The 15,692-nt window shown below is 40.6% G+C and overlaps 1 long non-coding RNA gene and 1 pseudogene across 1 annotated transcript in view; one reads left to right on the top strand and one right to left on the bottom strand.

The window, feature by feature from the left end:
• LOC139184605 (uncharacterized) overlaps positions 1–15,692 on the bottom strand; it is a 65,563-nt gene that overhangs the window by 11,709 nt on the left and 38,162 nt on the right. The window lies entirely within an intron of this gene.
• On the top strand, positions 5,958–6,060 carry LOC139184700 (small nucleolar RNA SNORA70; annotated as a pseudogene).

Genomic DNA, 15,692 nt, shown 5'->3' with positions numbered 1-15,692 from the left:
GGACCATGAAGAAAGCTGAGCGCCAAAGAATTGATGCTTTTAAACTGTGGTGTTGGAGAAGACTCTTGAGAGTTCCTTGGACTGCAAGGAGATCCAACCAGTCCATTCTAAAGGAGATCAGTCCTTGGTGTTCTTTGGAAGGAATGATGCTAAAGCTGAAACTCCAGTACTTTGGCCACCTCATGTGAAGAGTTGACTCATTGGAAAAGACTCTAATTCTGGGAGGGATTGGGGGCAGGAGGAGAAGGGGACGACAGAGGATGAGATGGCTGGATGGCATCACTGACTCAATGGATGTAAGTCTGGGTGAACTCTGGGAATTGGTGATGGACAGGGAGGCCTGGCGTGCTGCAATTCATGGGGTCTCAAAGAGTTGGATACGACTGAGTGACTGAACTGAACTGAACTGAAGGTGATCACAGGGATTAAGTATGATAACGTGTGTTAAACCTAGCACAAAATCTGACAAATAATAGACAGTTAAATATAAAAACCATCACTATCATTATCATATCATCAGTGTAAAATGAGACTGTATGAATAGCATAATTATAGATACAGGAGACATGTACACTCCCATCCCCCTTGTCCTCCCTGATTTCCAAGAATCCTCAGTCCTGAAAGCTTTCTTAACACCCAAGATCAGAACTGTCAGAGCCTCAGTCTCAGTAGAAGAAAGAGGGACAAACAGAAAAGAAACTCTTCATATGTCTGGTTCCAATTCCTTTCTTATTTCTTCCTATTTCTCAGAAACTCTGTATTAGCAAAATAAGTTAGGGAAAATCTAATTTTTTTATTTCTTTACTTAAACCACTCAATAGCTAATAAAATATTCCTCAGTTTTCCAGAGGTAAAATATAAATTTCCTCTGCAGAGATGAACAAATGGAAATAAATTACCAGATTTTTAATTGACATATAGTTTATTTACAATATTATATTAGTTTCAGATGTGAATCGACACTTTTAGAGATTATACTCCATTTAAAGTTGTTACAGAATAATGACTATATTTCCCTGGCTGAACAATATACCCTTGTTGCTTATTTATTCTACATAGTAGTTTGTATCTCTTACTCTGATCTCCTCCATTCCCATTTCCCTCTTCGTACTGGTAACCACTCGTTTGTTCTCTATATCTGTAAATCAGTTTGTGTTTTGTTATATACATTCATTTGCTTTATTTTTTAGAGTCCAAATATAAGTGAAAGCATAAAGTATTCACCGCTGTCTGACCTATTTCACTAAGCATAATACCCTCTAGGTCCATCCATGTTGGAAATGGCAGAAGTTCATCTTTTATGATGATGAAGTAACACTCTAACAGAGTTTTACCAAGAGAATGCACTGGTCATAGCAAACACCCTCTCCCAACAACACAAGAGATGACCATACACATCGATATCACCAGATGGTCAATACCAAAATCAGATTTACTATATTCTTTGCAGTCAAAGATGAAGAGGCCCTAGACAGACAGCAAAAACAAGAGTGGGAGCTAACTGTGTTTCAAGTGCTTTTGCAAAATTAAGAATCAAATTGAACAAAGTAGGGGAAAAGATTAGGCCATTCAGGTATGATCTAAATCAAATATTTTATGATTATACAGTGTAGGTGACCAATAGATTCAAGGGATTAGGTCGGATAGACAGAGTGTTTGAGGAACAATGGACAGAAGTTTGTAACACTGTACAGGAAGTGATGGCCAAAACCATCCCCAAGAAAAAGAATGCAAGAAGGCAAAGTGGTTGTCTGAGGAGGCCTTACAAATCGATGAGAACAGAATAGAAGTGAAAGGCAAAGGAGAAAGAGAAAGATATATCCATCTGAATGCAGAGTTCCAAAGAATAGCAAGGAGAGATAAGAAAGCCTTCCTCAGTGATCAGTGCAAAGAAATAGAGGAAAACAATAGAATGGGAAGCACTAGAGATTTCTTCAAGAAAACTGGAGATAGCAAAAGAACATTGCATGCAAAGACGGGCACGATAAAGTACACAAACCACAAGGATCTGACAGAGGCAGAAGAGATTAAGAAGAGTTGGCAAGAAGGCACAGAAGAATCGTACAAAAAAGAAATTAATGACCCAGATAACCACAATGATGTGGTCACTCTCCTAGAACCAGACATCCTGGAATGTGAAGTCAGTGGGCTTTAGGTAGCATTACAATGAACAAATAAAGTGGAGATGATGGAATTCCAGCTGAACTATTTCAAATCCTAAAAGATGATTCTGTTAAAGTGCTGCACTCGATATACCAGCAAACTTGGAAAACCGAGCAGTGGCCACAGGACTGGAAAAGTTCAATTTTCTTTCCAATCCCAAAGAAGGGCAATGCCAAAAACTGTTCAAACTACTGTACAATTGCACTCATTTCACATGCTAGCTAGGTAGTACTCAAAATCCTTCAAGCTAAGCTTCAACAATATGTGAACTAAGAAATTCCAGATGTACAAGCTGGATTTAGAAAAGGCAGAGGAACCAGAGATCAAATTGCCAACATTCAGTGGATCATAGAAAAAGAAAGGTAATTCCAAAACAAAAAAATCTACTTCTGCTTCATTGACTATGCTAAAATCTTTGACTGTGGATCACAACAAACTGTGGAAAATTCTTAAAGATATGGGAATACCAGACCACCTTACCTGTCTCCTGAGAAATCTGTATGCAGGTCAGGAAGCAACAGTTAGAACCAGACATGGAGTAACTGATTGGTTGAAAATTGGGAAAGGAGTATGACAAGGCTGTATATTGTTCCCCTGCTAATTTAACTTATATGCAGAGTACATCATGTGAAATGCCTGGCTGGATGAAGCACAAGTTGGAATCAAGACTGCCAGGAGAAATATCAACAACCTCAGATATGCAAATGACACCACTCTTAAGGTAGAAAGCAAAGAACTAAAGAACTTCTTGATGAGAGTGAAAGAGGAGTGAAAAAGCTGGCTTAAAACTCAACATTAAAAAAACTAAGATCATGGCATCTAGTCCCATGACTTTATGGCAAATAGGTGGGAAAAAAGTGGAAACAGTGACAGATTTTATTTTCTCAGGTTCCAAAATTACTGCAGATGGTGATCGCAGCCATGAAATCAAAAGAGGCTTGTTCCTTGGAAGGAAAGCTATGACAAACCAAGACATTATATAAAAAATCAGAGATATCACTTTGCCTACAAAGGTCCATACAGTCAAAGCTTTGGCTTTTCTAATAGTTATGTAAGGATGTGAGAGTTGGACCATAAAGAAGACTGAGCACTAAGGCTTTCGAACTGTGGCGTTGGAAAAGACTCTTGAGAGAGTCCCTTGGACAGCAAGGAGACCATACCAGTCAACCCTAAAAGAAACCAACACTGAATATTCATTGGAAGGGCTGATGCTGAAGCTGAAGCTGCCACCTGATGTGAAGAGCCAACTCATTGAAAAAGGCCCTGATGTTGGGAAAGACTGAGAGCAAGAGAAGAGGGCAACAGAGGATGAGCTGGTTGGATGGCATCACTGACTCAATGGACATGAGTTTGAGCAAACTCAGAGGCATAGTGAATGGCAGGGAAGCCTGGCATGTTGCAGTTAATAGGGATACAAAGATTTGGACATGACTTAGCAACTGAACAGGAGAAGGCAATGGCACCCCACTCCAGTACTCTTGCCTGGAGAGTCCCATGGATGGAGGAGCCTGGTAGGCTCCAGTCCATGGGGTCGCTAAGAGTCAGGCATGACTGAGCGACTTCACTTTCACTTTAGCAACTGAACAAGAGCAACAACAACATTCTATTGTTTCTATGATTCTTCCACAGCTTCTTTCTCATTTGTTCATGAGTACTCAGGTTGCTTCTAAAAGTGGGCTATTGTAATGCTGCTATGGACAGCGGAGTGCATGTAATATTTTCAAAATAGGGTTTTCGTTTTCTTGAGATATACACCCAGCAGTGGAATTTCGGTGCCATTGCTGTAGTTGTGTTAGTTTTTGAGGACATTCCATGATGTTTTGTGTCCGCACCACACAGTGGCTGCACCAGTTCACAACACCATCAATGTACTAGCGTTTCCTGTTCTCCACATTCTCGCCAGCATTGCTATATGTAGACTTTTTGATGTTAGTCATCATTTTGACACTGTAGCTTTGATTTTACATTTCTCTGATGATTGTTGTTGTTCAGTCACTCAGTCACGTCTGACTCTTTGCGAAAGTTTCATTTATCATTTGTAAGTGAAAGTAACTGAAAGTCATCTTCAGGAGTGAAAGGCTTCAGAAAACATTTAATACATATACTCTTACTTTAAAAGTTGCTCAAAGAATGCTGCAACATATTCAAGAATGGGGAAGCGATAATGTTTTCTTCAAATACTAGTGGACAATGAAATAAAAAAATCCAGAATTTAGACTAGAAAGTTAATGCACATGAGGCATAACACGAATGTCAAGAGTATGTCTAAAAATAGAAAACTATTGATGTATTGTTAAAAAAAAAAAAAAAAAAAAGCCATCTTTATCTTAAATCCTAAACAATATCAGTTAAAATGAGAAAGAAAAAGTCTAGAGAGGAAAGAAAAGTATATCAAATGTGTAATCTTTCAGAGAGGAAAGTAAGAGCTCTTATTTTGGCTTTCATACTTTTTTGAGATAAAATTTACATAACTTGAAATTATCCATATTAAAGCAACAATTTAGTGGCATTTAGTACATTCACAGTATTGTGCAGCTACCACCTCCTAGTTCCAAAGCATCTTCATCATCTCAAAAGGGGAATGGGAGCAATTGATTAATGGCTACGAAGTTTCCTATGTGTATGGAGTTGCCTATTCTGGATATTTCACATAAATGGAATAATATCACACTTTAACTTTTGAAGTTTGTTTTGAAATTTGAAATATAAAAGATGCACCTAAAACAATATGATTTATAAATTAACAATGAAGAGATGGGCCAAAATGTTCTAGGCAGAGAAATTCTGTTTTGTTCTCTTAAGCTACCAAATTGCCTATGGAACATTTGCTAGACTACCAGGGAACCATCATCTGTTAAGTAGTTTTATTGGGGGAAACTTTAAAATAATAGGAAGAATTAAAATTAGCCTCTCAATTCTATGTCTACCTGATGTCCAAAAACCTGGACCGACTAAGAAAATCTGATAATTACTTCATGGAAAATTATGGCACCACTCAAGTCAAGGTTTATGCAAAAGAACAGAATCCGATATGACTAAAAGAATTTCTTGGTCTTGGATGTCTGGTTAGGAAACTTCCTTACAAGTGATTTCAAAAGTATCCAGGTTCCCTGTCTCTTTCATATGCTGAACAAATAGGTTCAGACATCTCCCCTTCTCTTTGAGTGTTTATAGTGTTTCTGTGGTCTAATGTAGACAATCACAATAATTTTGTATTCATAGAAAACCTTTTATTCATGAAATTTCAAGTACTTTAGCAGAACAAGCAATCCCAGGTCCCTGAATGCCAATTACATTGGAGGTTTGCAGTTTTCCAGGGGCGCTGGGCCTATTCAGATACCATTCTGCCTCCATCCTTTTTTTTTTTTTTTTCTCTCTCACATTAGAAAATATGCTATAGGACCATGGACCACATATTTGCTTCTGAGAAGTCTTTTTCTACAAAGGAAATGTCCACAGGGGGTCAACTCTTGTCTGAAGCCTTTTCTTATCCTTCCTCCCTCCCCTGCCCCGACATGACTCAGCACTGGCAACAGAATTAATTACTTTTTGCATTTCAATCTCCATTTTGGGCTTCCTTGGTGGCTCAGACAGTAAACAATCTGCCTGTAATGCAGGAGACCTGGGTTCACTGTTTTAACCTCTACCATGGTTTAATAAGGTCTATGAGCTTCATGATTTAAGAAGTCCTAGATATGAATTCTAGCTCCTTCCACTAACTAGTTGTGTACATTTGGGTCTCAGTGTGTTCATCTGTAAATTGGACACAACAACCAGAATGATCAGAAAGAATTTTTATGCAAATCAGAGCAGATAAGCTGCAAACAGCAGCCTCCTAGGTAAGTGTATGCAGCCTGTTGCCTGTACAGGTTGCCGTAAGGGACCTTGGAAACAGTCCTTTATAGTGAACATTCATGGTTGGCATGCTGTCCTCAGTCTAGGCTCCAGACAGGTATGCAAGGTACCTTTGGAGAGTCCCAGGGCACAGTGGCCAGGGTCTACATTGGCCAAGTCATAATGTCCATTTGCACCAAACTGCAGAACAAGGAGCATGTGATTGAGGCCCTCTGCAAGGCCAAGTTCCCTGGTCACCAGAAGATGCACATCTCCAAGAAGTGGAGATTTACTAAGTTTAAGGCGGATGAGTTTGAAAACATGGTTGCAGAAAAGTGACTCATCCCAGATGGCTGTGGGGTCAAATACATCCTTAATTGTGGCCCTCTGAACAAATAGTGGGCCCTGAACTCACAAGAGCCTTACCCTCCTTACTCACACCCACCAATAAATCCTACTTTCCTGTCAAAAACAAAGAAAGAAACAGTGCAGATAAAGAACTTAAGACAAACCTGGTGCAAAGGAAGTGCTCAGTCACTGGTAGCAATGAATAGCAGTAATCCCAGCGGTCATCCTGATTTCAACATCACTGTGTAAATACAGTTTGGGCCATATCAATAGATTTTTTACATATACTTGCTCACATGTCTTTCATACTAGGTTGTCTAATCCCAGAATGACAGGCCCCTGACTTGTTTGACCTTGTTTTCCCAGCACCAAGCACAGGAACTTCATAAAAGTTGATTGAATTTGTGAATGAATTACTTTTGCCCATGATTAACATTTCAGTCTTTTTTTTTTTTTAACTTTCTAGACAACTTATAAACCTCAAACTGTCAACAAATGGCAGTTTAGACTTATTTCCAACTGTCCTTCCCTTGCAAGCTATTTATCCAGTCAGTAACACTGACAGATTTGAAATTCCCCTCTAGCTAAAAAGATAAGCCAAATGAGCTCACAGGGAGGAGAAAAGAAGTGCTTGGAAGGAGAACCTTACTTATGGTTAAGTAAACTCACCCATTCCTTAGGAATGAGAAGGGTTTGTTTAATATTGTTTCTTCTTATCTGACTTGCAACACTTCAAATTCAGTTAATTTCAAAATTTTATTTGTGCCTATTGATAATATCTCATGGAATCTCAAGGTGATGGGGTGAAGACCCTTAATAGGCTTGATGGAATGTATGAATTTTGTCTGTTACACCAACGCATGCTTAAAGGAAGCTTCCATTTGTCAAAGACCCCACTGCTCCCCTAGAAAGCCTGTATATTAACAACTATAACAAATGTAAGCTATATGATTGCCAGCTGTTTACCAAGTGACAGGCACTTTCTAGATGCTTTACCTCTGTTGTTCATAATTCTCACATTAGTTTTGAGAAGCAGACATCAGAGAATCAATAACACTTGTAGTTGCAGATGAGAAAATATTTGACTTAAAGATGGGCTCGATAAAGGACAGAAATGGTATGGACCTAACAGAAGCAGAAGATATTAAGAAGAGTACCCCACTCCAGTACTCTTGCCTGGAAAATCCAATGGACGGAGGAGGCTGGTGGGCTGCAGTCCATGGGGTCGCGAAGAGTCAGACATGACTGAGCAACTTCCCTTTCACTTTTCACTTTCATGCATTTGAGAAGGAATGGCAACCCACTCCAGTGTTCTTACCTGGAGAATCCCAGGGACAGGGGAGACTGGTGGGCTGCCGTCTATGGGGTCGCACAGAGTCGGACACGACTGAAGTGATTTAGCAGCAGCAGCAGGGACAATATAAGTGATAAAAAGTTCCGAAGAGCAAGCATCAAAGTATCTTTTAAGAAGTTTCAAGACCCTTTACTTATCAAAGCTGTGTAGATAACTAAAGCTTCAGAGGCAGGCAACTTTGGTTTGGTTTGCCAGCTCTGCCACTCACTGGCTTAAGATGATCGACTTATTTATCTGACATCCTTAATTGTCTAAACGAGACTGACAAAATTGACCTCTCAAGTGTTTGTGACCATAAAGTAAGGCAAAATTCAGCACACTGCCTGGCACACAACAAGCCCACACAGTTGTCCCCTTCCCAGTTTCCCTTCTGAATTGGCACATTTCTGCCCACTCAGACCAGGACTAAAAAGCCAGCCTGCCCCAAGGCTGAGAATCAGATGAAGAAAAATGAGTAAAACCAAAGCCCCTTTCAGCATTTGGTAGTCATCAATTAGGAGCCCCTCATGTCATAGGTCAGAGCTCGACATTATGGCTAAGGGAAGCCAGTTGGCCTAGAAGTGGAAAAACTGTCTAGCAATTAGGAAAATTTATAGGTATTTCTCAAAACTCCTTGAGTCCTGGGCTGGGGAAAAGCGTAGTGGTATGTGTTTTATCAAAGGCTCAAATAAACCCACGTCCCATCAGAATCACTGCTTAAGAGATGTAAGAAGACAGGGAGAGAATGAAAAGCAATGAAAAGACAATGGAAAAAATATTTCACAAGTTTTATTAGTTGGGATGGTGGGCAGGCACGTACTCTATTTTTCTGTCTGCTCAGGCAAGCCTCTGCAGACCAGAGGGAAATTCATCCTCCCCTTGTTTGTTTTATCCACAGCCTCCAAAGGAAAGATTTTAGAGATCTTGCTTTTTCACAGACGTGGATACTGTCTCACTCTGTAATCCAGAAAGCAGATGTTTTCAACTCGCCCTTGGAAATGAGAAGTGAATGCCATTTCTTTTTTCTTTTCTTTCTCTTTCTTCATACAGAAATTTTTGCACAATTTAAATGTATTCTATGCAGAGAGTATTTCAATTCATGGCTTCATTTTGGCTTTTTCTTTCTTTGCATAGATTTCCAATTTAGTAGGGATACTGTAACGCTTTGGCACAAATAGCGGGGAAAAAAAGTTCTTTTCCAGGACAGAGTTGTTTCACTTTGTCTTGATGGTTCCACCTGACCCCCCTGGGAAGGGTTGGATTTCTGCACATCTATCACACCCACAGAGGCCGTGTCAAAGCCCAGCCCAACCGCTCTTTTGCACATGTATGGCTGGTTATTCACTACATGTAGGCTGAAGATGAGAGCCTGAGGTGGAAAAAGTGGATTCCTACCCAGCCACTCAGGACACTGACCCTTTTGTGAGCCAACTCTCCTCTCTTGTTCCTGTAACTATGACATTCCATCACTGTGCAGAGCTGTTTCAAGTGTGAGCTTCTAAGGTATCACTTCTCCAAAAATTCTAGCCCATAACCACTAGCTTTCAGGTATGAGGAAAAAGATAAGTGTGTAATAAAGCCAAACATAACAATTAATGCATCAGGGTTCCTAAGTGCATTTTGCAATAGCAGATTGTGTTGCAGCTGATGTCAGAGCTGACGTGTTGTTAATCCAATAAAAGTGCACAGGGATTTCTCTAAACCTTGGCTGGGTACACGTGAAAATGCTATCAGACCATTTGACATTTTGTTTGAGTTCATTGTCTATCATCTTGAAAGTACTCCAGCTTGATTTATATACATATCCTTTAGAAAATGCTTCCCTTACCTGTTGAAGTCAGTTTTCTATAAATTCTTAAAGGAGCAAAGGTTTAGCTGATCAGAATGAGAATCATAAGTAGATCTGGAAATTCCCTGTGAGGCACCAATGCCAGTGTTTCTTGGTATTGCTTAGGCTAAGAACTTGGATGGAATGGAGGAATGAATCAAACTATTGGGATTTTTTGTCTCTGAAATCAATGAAGGCATTCTTTGCTATCATGTATGATAAAAGCATTGAAAGTGGCTAGATTCCCTTTAGTATCTTTCCCTAATAAGCCAGTTCTGAAATGTGTATTGTACACAAGCAGAGTACCAGGGATTGCACACTGGTCCCTTCGGGCCGTGTGGTAGGGTGACAGGGAGAGGGTGTGAGACAGTAGAGTAGAGCATATGGAGCCAACAGTGCAAGTGTGCTGTCTAAAGAGCAGCCACGACTCCACTCCCATGGGATTCAAGTGTGGCAACATTTTCTGATTTACTTTTTCCAAGAAAAGTCAGAAATCCTGATGCTTACGTGAAATGGTTAGGGGAAGCACTGAAACCATCTGCGCCATACCCAGGCAAGATAGTAGCCACTTGCAAGAGCTGTCTTAACAACAGGAGGTCCTGGTAAGGATCATGGGACTAACAAGCTACCACGAACCAGCCGAATTCAGGAAATGTCAAAAGGAGACTGGAGACAATAATCCATGTGTCCTACCAACCTCCCAGAATCCTCCTCGATGGAATCCATCTTGGCTGAGCAATGCATGAACCAGCAGGAAGGACCCTGTATTAGAATGATTGGCCATAAAACTCAAGACTGTGAGCCATGTGGCAGAGGAGTCCTCCTGGGTTCCCTTAGCCGGTTACTCTCCACCCAGGCACCCCTTCTCAATAAAGTCTCTTGCTGTGTCAGTACGTGTGTCTCCTCAGACAATTCATTTCTGAGTGTTAGACAAGAGCCCACTCTCTTGCCCTAGAAGGAGTCCCTCTTCCTGCAAGAGAATCTTTAAATGTTGGAAACTAATTCACATTAAAAAAAAAAAAAAGATTCTATGTACGAGTAAAAGCATCTGAGTGCTGAACTCGGCTTGTATGATATCAGTTTTAACTTCTGCAACGATTGGGATTTGGGCTTTTGTCCCATACAGCCCAGCAGTCTGGGGCTCCATGGCTGGGGAGTCACAATGACCTTTCCCCCACGACATCCTGGAGTCTGTCAGTTAGCCTTATTCATGGAGCATGAGCCAATCAGAGGGCTGCTTTCCCACAATGCATCTTGTGGGCTGTCCACCACAGACAACAGGACATTGACTAATTATATAATTGTTTGTTTCCTGTGAGAGTTGTAGCAAGTTACCACAAATTGAGTAGCTTGAGACAACACAAATGCAGTCTGACACATTTCTCACTGGGCTAAATTCAAGACAGGGCTATGTCCCTTTCTGGAGGCTCTTGAGGAGAATGTGTTTCCCTGCCTTTTCCAGTTGCTTGAGGCTCCCACCTTCTTTGACTCATGGCCCTTTCATCCATCATCGAAACCAACAGTGACAAGTGGAATCCTCAGGTCATAGCACTCTGACTTTGCTTCCCTCATCACATCTTCTCTGACTCTTAACCCTCTGCCTTCCCTTCCATTTCTGAGGATCATTCTGATTATGTTGGGTCCACCTTGATGCATGTGTGCTCAGTTGCTTAGTCATGTCTGCCTCTTTGTGATCCCATGGGCTGTAGTCTGCCAAGCTCCTCTGTCCATGGGATTATCTAGGCAAGAATACTGGAGTGGGTTACTATTTCCTCCTCCAGGAGATCTTCCCAACCCAGGGGTTGAACCTGTGTTTCTTATGGCTCCTGCATGGCCGGTGCATTCTTTACCACTGAGCCATAAGCTTCCTATTTTAAGGTCAACTGACTGGCAATTTTAATGCCCTGAAGGATGAATATGGAACCAAATATTCTCAATGTCTGCTTTAAATGTTTGGTTTTCCAGAATGTGTACAATGGCCCTACTCACCTTTCACAACTCCTGTACAGTAAGTCCCCTACTTATGAACAAGTTGAATGATTTCTGTTCTGAGAGCAGTTGTAAGTCCAATTTGTTTGTTGGCACAACAAATTTAGCCTAGGAATTCAACTAGCACAATCTGCTATATAGTACTGTGCTGTAATACGTTTACAATACTTTTCATACATATAGTACAGAAAAAGCAAACAAAAAATAAAACATTTTTAATTTTACAGTACAGTACTTAGAAAAGTATAGTAGTACAATACAATAGCTGGCATACAGGGACTGGCATCGAGTGAACAGGCAAGAAGAGTTACTGCCTGGAGGAGGGAGAGGAGATGGGAGATGGTAGAACTGAATGATCCTCAGCAATCGAAGATGGAAGGGCAAGTTGCAATTTCACTCGCTCCTGTTGTTGATGGAACGCAGGTTTGACTCCAACTCTTTGAACATTCTCAACCTGAGGGTTAGTTCCCCAATGGTTCAGCGATAAAGAATCCACCTGCAATGCAGGAGACAGGGAAGAAACAGGTTCCATCCCTGGGTCAGGAAAATTCCCTGGAGGAAGAAATGACAACCCACTCCTGTCTTTGGCCAGAAAATCCCATGGACAGAGGATTTTGGCAGGCTATAGTCCACGGGGTTGAAAAAGAGTCAGACTAGACATAGCAACTGAACACACACTCTCACACATACACACACTGGCATGAAGGGGACTTACTGTATCCCACAGGGTATTTCAGGATGACATTTATTCAGTTATTTTGCATTTGAATCACAGGAAATTTTCTTCAATTGTGTTTGTTTTCCCTAATCTTTTGAGGCTCATACCTCACCACTTAACCACTTGCTTTCTTCTTTGCATGAAAAAGAGAAAAGTTTCAGGTAGTAAACGCCATTTCCTGTCACTCACTTTAAATTCTAAAACCAATCAAAGACTTACTTTTAATATTTTTGCCTTAAAAATAATAATTTACTACAACTTTATTGAATGGCTTCACCATCTATAACACTGTTAGGTCTGGTATGGGCAGACTAAGAGGATATTCCAAAATGAATAAAATTGAGGCCCTCGGGTCCTCAATTCCCTTATCAAATATATCAGTTGAGTGGCAGAGGTGACAGAGGAGGAAGGAAGACTGGATGTTGGAGAACAGAGACTGCTCCACAGGAGATGCAAATGAGACATGAGTTTCAAAGTGCCAAATGGAATGTTGCTCTTATTATCTGATTTTCTACCATTTCAGTGCTATGATGGAAAGGAGAGAATATTTCAAGTTGAGTGGCAAGTTGAAACCAGGATGGGAGGTCAGAGTCAGTACTGCAGGTGAGGACAAGGGGACAATCAAGGATGGGGCTCTCTTAGAGTTTATCTCATTTTGCCCTGTCTTTGGCCAATGCATGCATGCATTTCAGTGGTCCTCAAAACTTTTATCATGATCCTGTGTGCATGTGTTCAGGCCAAGTCACTTCAGCCCGACTTTTTGCAGCTTTATGGATCATAGCCTGCCAGGCTCCTTTGTCCATGGAAATTCTCCAGGCAAAAATACTGGAGTGGGTTGCCATGCCCTTCTCCAGGGGATCTGCACCGAGGGATCAAACCCATGTCTCTTATGTCTCCTGCATTGGCAGGCAGGTTCTTTACCACCAGTGCTACCTGGGAAGCCCCTATCATGGTCCTAAATACACGATGAAATACAACTTATAAAATTCAAAAGACAAACATAGCCTACCAAAATAAAACCACAAAATTATTAATGTTGGTTGTCACTTTGCAAATAGCTTATTGTATCAAAATTGTTTGAAAAGAAGTCTGTCTTCTTCTCTAGGAGAGACTTTGAGCAAGAAATGGATTCTGATTTACCTTGTGTTTCCAAACTTGAGCCAACTAAGCAACTTAGCACCTGTTTAATATGGACATGATTTGAATTCTGTTCTGTACCCCTTTGCTTAATATCATAAAAACACGTTACTAGATAAGACTTGGCTCCCATGAATTCTACCACCTTGGGTTCTGCCTGTGATTGTGTATAAAATTAAACTTGATAATCAGCTGACCTTAAGATAAAGGAGAGTATCCTGTATTACCCAGGTAAACCCAAGGTAATCTGGTCCCTAAGGGCAGAGGGGAAGACAGAAAGATGAAGCAGAAGAGACAGAGGGAGAAGAGATGGGCAGCCTGAGAAGATTGATGCCATTTCTGGTTCTGAAGTTTAGGGATCATGTGTAAGGAATGGAGAGAGGCAGGAAGGAAATGGGGACCTCAATCCTACAACCACATCGTACTGAACTTTGTCAATGATGTACATGAGCTTAAAAGTGGATTCTTCTCCAAAGCTTCCAGAAGAAACAACCCTGCTAACATCTCGATTTTAGTCCAGTGAGACCAGTGTCAGACTTCTGACTTACAGAACTTGAAGGTAATAAATTTGTCTTAAGTCACTAAGTTTATGATTATTTTTTAATGGCAGCAATAAATAACTAAAGCAAACACCAGTTGTAGCTCCCTCAAAATCTTTTCATAACTATTATACTCTTGGTCTTTCTAAAGAGAATTGCTCTTTCCCTTATCTTGGCAATGGAGCATCCCCTCATCCTGCACTCATAACATGAGATTCATAATATTAGCCCTATTTCCTTGTCAATATCTTACCTAAAACAGTTGATTGTAAGTTCCTTGAAAGTAGAGAACAGGTATTAGTCATCTTTATCTCTTGTTTCATAAGGCTTAGGAGAAGTTGTTTATTTCTACCAAAGAGATATTTGAAACTCATTTGAGGGAGAGGGGGAAAAGACCCAATCAGAGGCGATACTTTTCAGTCTGGGATCTACAGTGGTAAGTCTGACAGTCAAGTGGGAGTGCTGAGCTCCAATCCACTTAACCCAAAGGAGAATAACTACTATAGGAATGTAGAATGACTACTATTGGAATGTAGACAGCTGGATTCAGGGAGTGAAGACAAGAACAAGCATGCTGAGAGCAATTCGAGAGAGATTACCTAAAATATCTGCTGGTGTGAGATTCACCTGTTGAGCCCCCTGGGATGTGACTGGCCTGACTTGAAGGATCCAGGGCAGTGTGGGTGATATGTGTTCAGAGAATGATGCTTCCCTAGCTGGCAAGTGATATACATTTCTGGACCACTATTGAAATACAGCTTCCAGCCAAGGTGTTATATCTGGAGTCCTAGAGATTTAATTACAAAGGATTCTAGAGCCAGATTTATAGTGGGCCTTGTATTACCTTACTTTGTTCCATGATCTAAGTCTAAAACTTCAAAAATAATGTGTCCTACCCCCTTCAATCCCCCCCAACTCCCTCACTCACCCCACCACCACCACACATGAGCACTTGATTTTAACTTGGAAAGTTCTATTATAGAGCCCACCTTCCCTTTGGATCTCAGCTAATTCCAAGAGCCCTTTTGGTTCTCTCTCAGAAATGCAGATCGCCACCTAATCAAACTTTTCAGCTCACCAATTCCAAGTTAGCCTCTCCAGCCAAGTTATCCCTGGAAACGTATTTTAAACTCTTTTTAGCAGAGAGAAATATTTGGATTTTTGCCTATTTTGCAAAGGCTGAGAATCAAATTACAGACCCAGAGCTTCTGTTTTTTTTTTTATATTATGTGTCTGTATTATTTAAACATACATGGAAAATAGTATTTTTCCTTAACAAACTAAAGCTTGCTGGCGCCAGCACTGCATTGGTGACTGTGACCATTGTGTGGGTCGTGTCACCGGGATGCAGTCAGAGGCCTCAGTGAAATAGTCTGAGTGCACAGAACGGAGCCAGATTGGGACATGGAATGTGGGCCTTCCCTTTGCTTTTCTGGAAAGGGATAATTACTGACTATACAAAAACTTTCCATTGATTATTCAAATGTTGCCTCCTCTGTCTCAGTGCAGGTCATGGTAGGCTCTCAGATACTGAAATGTTATTCTCCTTATATAGGTGGAGATTCTTTTCAATTAAAGGACTTTTCCTTCCTCTAATCTTTTTTTTTTTTAACTTTAAAAACATTCTTAGCTCATGTATCTAAGCCACGTAAGCACATGTGTTTTGTAATGTTCCATATTTCGAAAGGAAAGAGTGAGATCCTTTGAACATATTTTCCAAGCATCTCAACTGAGTAACAAACTATTTTATCTTCCATGTCTGTGAATATTTTGCAAATGAATGAGTCTGTTACCCCTAAATTT

The sequence above is a fragment of the Bos indicus genome, chromosome 8, assembly GCF_029378745.1.
Source record: "Bos indicus isolate NIAB-ARS_2022 breed Sahiwal x Tharparkar chromosome 8, NIAB-ARS_B.indTharparkar_mat_pri_1.0, whole genome shotgun sequence".
Lineage (NCBI taxonomy): Eukaryota > Metazoa > Chordata > Mammalia > Artiodactyla > Bovidae > Bos > Bos indicus.
The sequence above is the reverse complement of the archived record's forward strand: the minus strand, read 5'-3'. Positions and strand labels throughout refer to the sequence as shown.